This window comes from Triticum aestivum, chromosome 3B (assembly GCF_018294505.1).
Source record: "Triticum aestivum cultivar Chinese Spring chromosome 3B, IWGSC CS RefSeq v2.1, whole genome shotgun sequence".
NCBI classification, from domain to species: domain Eukaryota; kingdom Viridiplantae; phylum Streptophyta; class Magnoliopsida; order Poales; family Poaceae; genus Triticum; species Triticum aestivum.
This window is the reverse complement of record NC_057801.1, coordinates 353,477,629-353,486,499: the sequence shown is the minus strand read 5'-3', so window position 1 is coordinate 353,486,499 and position 8,871 is coordinate 353,477,629.

Below are 8,871 nucleotides of genomic sequence, written 5' to 3'. Positions count from 1 at the left end.
GCTGCCCACGGGCCCGGCGTGTTAGCCTCACGGCGTTTACCCCGGTCGGTGCCCACGTGGATAAGTGACGGGCCCTGCCCCGCGGGACCCGCCCAGCCCCGACCCCACCTGGCAGACCAGCCCCGCCATGTCAGATAAGTGAAAGCATATTTTCGTTTTACGTTTTCACTGACCGAAAGCATATTCCTAACTTTGCGTTTCTGCCTTATCCACTCAGGGACTTGTTTGTGATGAAAGTTTTACAAGAAAGTCCATGAACTTCAACCCTCCATAACTTTTTAACCGTAGCTCCAAATGAGGTGATTCCAAAGCCTACTTCTTCGTTTCGTCGAGCCCGTTCTGTTGGTTTCATTTTAACTATGGTTTGACACTGTGAAAATGACCATTATGCCCTTGCCCTTATTCAGCCCCCTTCGAGAGAAAATGTTTTCCGGCGATTCGTTCCGCGAGTTTCTCGCACTTTCTCCCGGTGATTCCTTCCACCCCAGGCAAGACACAATACCCAATTGCATGATAGTCATGCAGTAGCCATGGTTTTCAACTTGAATATTTAATAAATGTTTGGTTGTTGAAAAGATGGTTATTGTTGTTCCGGTGATGTTTAGATTTGCATGTTCACTTTTGTGTTATGTTGTCTTGTACTCTGTTATCATGTTCTACCTGCTAGTATTTCCTTTCATATGTTTATGCTTGCTAGTAGTACATGTTGATGTTGGAGATGGTCATGCTAGTCAGTATGCCATGCTTAGTGGATATGATTTATTGTTGATATGGTGGATAGTTATGTGATACCCTCATGATTATGTTGATATCATGTTCATGCATTTTATCATGGCTCAGCATATTTGCATTCAAGTTAACCGGATTAAATTGAACTTGAACAACTGTTGGCTGAGTCATGGTGCCGCTGAAACGATGCTGACCAGTGCAACCACGCTTACCGGTATGGGACGGTCCTAACTGGGTCTATTGTCGTGCCTCTCGCCGGTGCCTCCAATGAGGGAAGGTTATGGGCACGCGCTACCCTGATCAGGTAGGCGGACATAAGCCTTGTGTGCCCGTTGTTGTTGTTATGTGCACATGTCCCCGTTTGGGACGGTTTATTGTTTTGGGCCACGACGGTGGTTGAGGTGTCTTGAGGTAGACATTGGGCCACCCATGACTTAGCCCAGTGGAGAGTGAGTCGGAGTGGCCAGGAGAGTGTCATGGTAGTAGAACGTTTTGTCGGAATGCCGTTGGTCCACCCGAATGGGAGTGCGAGGCCATGGGTTTCGTAGTGTGGGTACAGTGTACTAACCTCTGCAAAGTGTATATTAAATCTATCGATAGTCGTGCCCGCGGATAAGGGCCCAGTTCAGAAGTAGGGTACACCATGAGTCAACAGATATAAGAATAACTTGATTAATGACAACTCGTGGTTGTGATCACCGTAAGGATCACGGTTTGAGACCAAGTGTTGGTCATGGTTGTGATCGTCGTAAGGATCACGGTGGTATCGAGGATACCGAGTTGTTGTATATTCGTGATGTTGTGCGAGAATCGTGGGTAAAGATCAAGCTCCTTGTGGTCATTTACTGATTGCTACGGTATTGTTTATACCAAGCTTGATTTGATCCTGAGATGATCGTATGATGTCCGAGGTTGGTAAAGTGATGCATGTGACGGTTACCAAGTAACCCGAGTAGGATAACTGGTGCATATAGTGTCATCATGTTGCATGCCAGTATTGTTGGATTGATATGTTCATGTTGTGTTAGCTGTATCATGTTCATGTTATATTGTTCTAATGATATCATGATAATACATGCTTAACCTGTAATTTCCATGTTGTTGTTTGTCTTGAATGCTTCTGGTTATTGTGAGCTTGCAAATACATTCAATGTACTGACCTGGCGTGCCATGCCAGCTTGCAGGTCATGCCGGATTTAATTGCTTGCTTGTCGTGGTTTTCGTTCATGCGAGCTAGGATAAGCGTTCCAGTCAGAGTCCCTGTGGAGTGGAGTTCACCACCGTCGTCGTTGTTCCGCTGCTAGAGTTCTTCCACTGCATCGTGTTGTTCTACTGCTTGCATAGAGCAACAGTGCCAGGCGTAGTGTCGCTATGCCGATGTAACCCTTGTACCCAAATAGATTGTAATAAATAGCTGGTTTGTTCTATGCTAAGCAGTGCCATATTCCAGAAGACTTCATCTCGATCTTTGGGCTGGAATACGGGGCATTCCGGTTTCTCTGAGCCGGGGTGCCACAAAGCCCTAGGCAAAGATGACAAAATTCCAAAAGTTTGATGGATTCAAATGATTTTGGTGGTATTTTTGTGGGATGGGGGATGTAAATAGCTTCAAAACGAGCTAAAGAACGTCAAAATCGAAGTTCGGATGAATTAAATATGGCCGAAACAAAAATCAGCCGAAGTCAGTTTTCACACGGGTCGGACGTCCGATAAGAGTCGAACGACCGATGGCCGGAGCACGGGACTGATGAGGACATGACTACCTTGGATACGACCAAAAATATTGCATACATGCATATTTGTCAGGTGATTTCTAGTGCAAACTATTCAATAATCTATTTATGTTATCCAGAACAAAAATACTTCACACACTTTTGTGTTTTGTCTAATTGCAGGTGTATGGGATATTTGTACAATTCACATATGAAGATAAGGGAGAAAGAGATGTTTAAGTGCTGTTCGAAAAGTTCTCTCACGTCACTTTTGGGCCAAGAGAAGATAGAGTCCAAGTCTCTCACGTTCTGGATTCAGATTCGGACTGCACAGACATACCTGACTCAAAACGCCAACAACTTTTTCATACGGACTCCGAATTGGGTGATTCTTTTTTTGTTGGATTCTAGATTTTTTGCTCTTTCCAGCCCAAGTGGATTCACCTTCAAATTCGTCTGGAGCATTGAGATATCGATGAAACAATCAGACACTGCAGCAGAATCCGAGTTAAACAACAAGTCCAAAGGTGTTGCATCACCTCCACTTGGGCCCATTGGTCTTGTACGACCTAGGGTTAGTTTTAGGCTGCCTTGGGATGTCCTCCCACCTCCTAGGACACCACCCCTTGCTCCTATATAAGTAGATCCATCTAGTATCTTTTTCCTTGGGATTTGTTTAAAGTTAGCCAACGCAACTTCGTGTACTTCGTTTGTGTCCAACGACCAGACCAAGACCACTTTCGGATCCCCACCATTATCAATACTTCATCCATATTCGCAATATTCAGATTGTTTTGTCATATTCTTGCTTGTTCTTTGATTGCTTGCAGGAATAGACCTTCGTGGTCAGGTTGATTGTGCTCTGGCGTGGTCAATAACCTCTCGGAGTTGGTTTAGCGATTGCTAAGGCGCAACATCGTGCACGTTTGTAGTCGGATCATCAAAGTCGTCTCCACCAAATCGATAGTTATCATCTCATCGAAAGATCGGGGCACCCCGCCTCTATCAAGTGGTATCAGTTTTCAGGTTGCTCGGTGAGAATTTCCAGTTTTCTCTAGATTAGATTTATTTTCTTACCTATTGTCCAACAAAAAACCACAAAAAAAATTAGATCTATTCATCCTTTGTCCAAGCCAGTCCGAGCCTATGCAGTTTTCTTTTCATTGTTTGCATTATTGAATTATCGGTTGCATCGTCGTGTCGGGTTGCTGGTCTTAGTGTCTAGTTCGTTTAGAGTCTCGAGTTCTGTTCACATTAGTCACGCCGCCGCTGCTTCGTTATCCCTTCCACTATCCACCACCCATCCATCAAATTCCACCATGTGCTATCCACCGTTCATTGTCATAATCATAGTTGAGATCGTTCACATCTTCGCTTGATCCAATCTGCATCTTATCTAGTTTGTTTTGGAAAGAGAGAGAGACAAAAAAAAGGAAAAAAAAGAGAGAGAAAAAAGTAAAAAAAAGTCAGAAAAAAAAGAGAAAGAAAAAGAAAAAAGTGTGAGAAAAAAAGAGAGAAGAAAAAAAACAAAATTCGGATCTATCTAGACTCAATCTCGTAGTTGAATTCGGATTGGAATCTATTTTGTGCACTGTTCAGTAAAACAGGCATAACTTCCTTATACGAACTCCGTTTTGGCTCCACAAGTACTCAAATTAAAGCTAACGACTAGACGCATCTGAATAGTTGCAAAAGCTAGTTCAATATTTGGCGTCTCAAAATCAGCTTCTAAATAGGTCTTTTTGCCCTCCGAAGTTTGCGCATACAGTTTGTTCCAGTTTTTCAGACCAGTTTTAGAATTCTTTGACTCCTCATATCAATTCGGAATTGAGTGATTCTTTCTGCATTGAAAAGCTTGAGTTAGTACCAACTTTTCAAGAGCAAAATTGGAGAGACAGTTGTTATATATCCTCCTTGGCAGTTGTTATTCATCATTATCTTTACTACCGTTGTGATCTTCACTTATATCTTGCTGTCCAGAGCTACTTATCCTTCATTGATGCTAGTTGTGCTATGCCGTGACCTCATTAGTGTTCTAGGCTCGCGTCTCTAGTCTGGCCTAGCCTAGGACCAGCACAGTACCGTCGTTGAGCGTTTATTCAACATTGCATCTTTGAATTGATTATTGCTAATCTTTTGCTACCATATATAGCCAACCCAGCTCCACATATTTCCACATCGTGTATACGTACGTTCCCCTGGCAATCGCTTTACACAATCTTCGGAGTTATTTGACACCGCTGGTTGCCTGTCACCACCTGTCGCATGGTAAGAACTTGTAAGATATTGATATTTGCTTTACTGTGAGCACGTTACAACCACATCCTAGTTGTTCATAGGAACATTATTCTCGAATTTTGTTTCTTGTTTCTACTAATCATGACAGGTTCCGGAGAAAGAAGTTCTTGGACGACGAACACATATTCACCATCACAAGAGTTGGGACAACAGACACAAGCACATGGTCAGGTTATCTCTTTACCATCATTTGAGGGTAGATTTAATCCTGCTATTTATCTAGATTGGGAGCTTGAAGTAGAACAAGTTTTTAGTTACCATGACTTTTCTGAACTTGAGCGACTACGAGCTGCCACTAGAGCATTTACTGGTTTTGCTTCTGTTTGGTGGAGTGTGCATTGTAAGAAAAACATTGATAACCATCCCACAACTTGGAAAGATTTGAAACATGTAATGAGACAATAATTTTTCCCTCCTTACTATCGTCGTGAATTGCTTCGCAAATTTGAACAATTTAAACAAGGCAATAACACTATTCATGCTTACTACCAACAGTTCAAATCTTATATGCATCATTGTGACATAGAAGAATCTGAGGATGATACAATGAATAGATTTTTTGGTGGTTTGAATCATGATATTCAGGTAAGATTTAGGTATATTCCTCATTGCATTACTGGTATGTATATTCGTGCTTGTACCTTTGAGAGACAGTTACAGGAGGATGCATTGGGTGACTACAACAACTACTATTCCAACTCATGCTCACTACCATCGGTTGATTCCTCCACAATTGCACCTACTAGAGCAGCCACACCTCAGATTGTGAGTGCGACATCATCTCAAGTGTATGGTACATTGTCATTATCCATACCGACATCAGCTACATCTTTGCGACAAGGTAACAGTAAAGGTATTGATGATATAACTTCACATGAGAATGATGCATCCCTGATTAACTTAGATACATCATGTGTTGAGTTACCTGTTGATTTGAGCACGCCACCTATTTTAGAGAATCATGTTACTATTATGAATGCATCATGTGATCAAACAACTGAAATACCAACAATTTTGAGTGCACCCATTGAATTAACTATTGATGCAAAAGAACCAATGTTTAATCATTTTGATATGACCTCCAATCTTGGTGATGATTCTGTGTCCAATGACTTACTGCATGTTTGCTTATTTAAGCATGTTGTAGAATGTAAATTTGATGCAAGTAAGGTTTATTCACCAATGTTGGGATGGTTTAATGATGAATATTGTCAATCTTTTGATAGGAATAAGAGCTTCACTTATATGTGCAAACTGAGTTGCAATATTTTCATGCCTTCTACTTATGATAATATTTTGGCTTTATATTTTATGATCTATGAAAGTTACTCATGTATACATGTGTCATATGTGCAAAAATCAAGGGAAGTAAAAATGGATGACATATACATATACAACATGTATACCTTGTCTCTTTTGTTAGCCACATTTCAGATTAAGCAATGCCGAGGACGGCTTTGTTTTCAAAAAGGGGAGGATGATGAGGACATGACTACCTTGGATATGACCAAAAATATTGCATACATGCATATTTGTCAGGTGATTTCTAGTGCAAACTATTCAATAATCTATTTATGTTATCCAGAACAAAAATACTTCACACACTTTTGTGTTTTGTCTAATTCTAGGTGTATGGGATATTTGTACAATTCACATATGAAGATAAGGGAGAAAGAGATGTTTAAGTGCTGTTCAAAAAGTTCTCTCACGTCACTTTTGGGCCAAGAGAAGATAGAGTCCAAGTCTCTCACGTTCTGGATTCAGATTCGGACTGCACAAACATACCTGACTCAAAACGCCAACAACTTTTTAATACGGACTCCGAATTGGGTGATTCTTTTTTTTGTTGGATTCTAGATTTTGTGCTCTTTCTAGCCCAACTGGATTCACCTTCAAATTCGTCCGGAGCGTTGAGATATCGACGAAACAATCAGACGCTGCAGCAGAATCCGAGTCAAACAACAAGTCCAAAGGTGTTGCATCACCTCCACTTGGGCCCATTGGCCTTGTACGACCTAGGGTTAGTTTTAGGCTGCCTTGGGACGTCCTCCCACCTCCTAGGCTGCCACCCCTTGCTCCTATATAAGTAGATCCATCTGGTAGCTTTTTCCTTGGGATTTGTTTAGTTAAAAGTTAGCCAACACAACTTCGTGTACTTCGTTTGTGTCCAACGACCAGACCAAGACCACTTTCGGATCCCCACCATTATCAATACTTCATCCATATTCGCAATATTCAGATTGTTTTGTCATATTCTTGCTTGTTCTTTGATTGCTTGCAGGAATAGACCTTCGTGGTCAGGTTGATTGTGCTCCGGCGTGGTCAATAACCTCTCGGAGTTGGTTTAGCGATTGCTAAGGCGCAACGTCGTGCACGTTTGTAGTCGGATCGTCAAAGTCATCTCCACCAAATCGATAGTTATCATCTCATCGAAAGATCGGGACACCCCGCCTCTATCAGGGACGGACGTCCGGAAATGGCCGGAAATCCGATATTTTGGTACTGGATCGGGGGTGTCGGACGTGGGATGCTGCGGAAGGTCTTGTCGTCTGGTAAAGTGTCGGACGTCCGGTAGTTCTGGGTCAACTCGAGATCCGAGTTTCGGGATGCGATTTTGGGCGGAAAATGGAGATTTCGGGGTCAAAATTGATGAGATTTCATGGATGAAAGATGGGGAAACTTGGGGAGATGCTAGATCCACTTGAAACCAAGCAAATCCATGGATCAAAATCAACAAAACATCATCAAACCAACAAATCACAAAAAAATTGGGGCTATTTTTGTTGGGAATTTTTGAAATTTAGGGATGAACACAACAAAATCAAGCTAAAAACAAGGGTTAGGGGATCCAAATGTGTGATCAACGTGGCTCATGATACCAAGATGATGTAGGGTAGAACCCTAGATCCCTGATCTTTCACGTTTGGAGGGAATCCTACCGAGAACACGAGGGGAAAACGAGGAGAAACGCAAGAGAAACTACTCAACCAACAAGAGATGGTCCCACATATGCTAGATCCTCGAAACACAAAGAGATACACGATCCGAATCCAACAAGGGACGATACATAGGGTAACCGGTTCTTCTCCGTAGAGGCACGGTCTCTCTCGGAGGAGCAGATCCGGATGGATGAGCGAGGCTCCATCTCACATATGAGCTATCACAATGCTAACCCTAACTAGGAGGAGGTGGAGGAGTATATATAGTCTAGGTCCACGAAGGGGTAAGTGGGAGAGGGATACATGGGCCTCAGGCCCGATCTTTGTCCGCAGACAGGCGTCGGACGTCCGACGGCTGTCGGTCGTCCGGTCGCTCGCGGGCGTCTGGTCGTTCGGAAGTCTTCGGGCTTTCGACGTTTTGGCTCTCGTCCGGTAGTGTCGGACGTCCGGTCGGCGTCGGTCGTCTGGACGCTGATGAGTGTCAGGCGGTCGTCCGAGCGCTGTTGGTTGCCTCGGCTGGAATCGATCTGGCTGGTGGAGTCTCCAGGCGTCGAATGTCCGGAGATCATCGGTCGTCCAGAGATCGTCGGACGTCCGAGAGTTGTAGCTTCCTGGAAGCTCTTCATCTTGTTCCTCACGCTTGGTGTCCTCGCCGTCTTGTCCAATGCTCCTGGTTGTTCCATGGTCTTCCTCTTGGTTCCTGGTCATGCATGGCACACACGTTTGAGGTAGTAGCCATGAGCGAGTTCACCTTGTATCCAGTGCCGTATGTTTGAGGTCTCGTCATATGTCCTCTTGGGGCTTGGAGAGTAGTCGGAGTGTACATGGGGATGAACATGGGATGCTCCGCATCAATATTGTGGAAGCAGGGCATTCCTTCGAGTTTGGCGAAGTTCAATATCTTGTGATTGAAAATCCTATGCTTGCCAAACAAGATCCGAGCATAATAGATTGCATGTTCCTCTGTACAAAACCTCGGAGACAAAGAATTTCTTTCTCTTTCATAGGGGCTCACCCCAAAGAATGCAAGCTTCGGTGAGTGAAGTTATTCATTAAAAGTGTAAGTGCATCTAGTGCCCCTTAGTGATTTTGGTGTGTTGAAGACTTATAGGTTAACGGACTAATGTGTTTGTGAGTGTACACGGGTTCTATAAGTCTATGAGGAGTTTGATATTTGCGATGAAAGTCGACCC